This window comes from Branchiostoma belcheri, unplaced genomic scaffold (assembly GCF_001625305.1).
Source record: "Branchiostoma belcheri isolate BF01 breed outbred unplaced genomic scaffold, Haploidv18h27 scaffold9, whole genome shotgun sequence".
Lineage (NCBI taxonomy): Eukaryota > Metazoa > Chordata > Leptocardii > Amphioxiformes > Branchiostomatidae > Branchiostoma > Branchiostoma belcheri.
Window position 1 is genome coordinate 4197471 of NW_017804575.1, and position 1121 is coordinate 4198591.

Below are 1121 nucleotides of genomic sequence, written 5' to 3' on the forward strand. Positions count from 1 at the left end.
CCCCCGTCTGTGGCGGTTCACTCTAGTCTCCGTGAAAATCAGTCCAATAGGAGCTCAGGATTCTCTGTCACCATGGAAACGAGTCAACCGTCAGCCTCCAACAACATGGTGACAGTTCTTAGCCTGACAAAAATATTATTGATACTTGGTCCCTGTCAGAACATATGCATTGATTAACAGCTGCAGTGGTTCCCAAACGAATCAATAATAAAACTTGTAACAAATCTTCAATTTGGAATTAATATTTCTGTAAGTTGTAACTCCTTGCTGGACATCTAGATAAAATTGTCGTGATAGGGTGAGCCCCCTGACCACACACCAAGCATTCCGGTCGTTTTCGCTATCTGTATGGGGGCCCGCATGCCCTTTTCCGTAGAGCGTAATCGGCCGTTTTAATTCTACGTAGAGCGTAGACGGAGCGATAAATTCCAAGTGGCCCTTTATGCTTCATGATGATGAGTAGAGCGTAATTCGCCTTTTACTTCTACGTAATGCGTAGAAGCCACTTGAAATTTATCGTAAAGCGTAATCGCTACTGTAGTGTAATACGTAGCCGGCTCTCAGAATTTAGCGTAGAGCGTTGTCGGGACCCCCCCCCCATGCAGGCCCCCTTGTATCATCCTGTGTGCATGTATGATGCAACAGTGTGTAACAGAGCTGCGCCCCCCTCCCCACCCTGACGTGAGTGACGTGTGGCGGCCTGTGTGAGTGTGCGCCCCCCTCCCCACCCTGACGTGAGTGACGTGTGGCGGCCTGTGTGAGTGTGCAGGCCAGTACGCTGACACTCGTCAGGTCGATCAAGCCGCAAATCATCTGCCAGACGTGGAAGACACTTTCTTCAGGGACAGACCATATGTATATATGCCCAAAGCCGCTATCCCAGTTCTCCTTTTCCGCTGCACGCCTTTTATAAACATACAAAACACCCGCACACATTATAAAGATGCTGTCAGCTAGAGTCAGATCACAGTGGAGTATATAACATCTGATGTAACAATTACATAATTGACATCTCCCTTAACGATGCAGTCACCAGGGCCCTAGCAGTCACATTCGTTAATCTCCAAGCAGATCTTTTGGTGGGGGTAAGACAGTATCAAATTGGCCAGTCTGTATCCATT

At 47.9% G+C, this 1121-nt stretch overlaps 1 protein-coding gene across 3 annotated transcripts in view; it reads right to left on the bottom strand.

Annotated features, from left to right (window-relative positions):
• Nucleotides 1-1121, bottom strand: part of LOC109487697 (sodium- and chloride-dependent glycine transporter 1-like) — a 29021-nt gene that overhangs the window by 21553 nt on the left and 6347 nt on the right. The gene's annotated exons all lie outside the window — the stretch shown is intronic.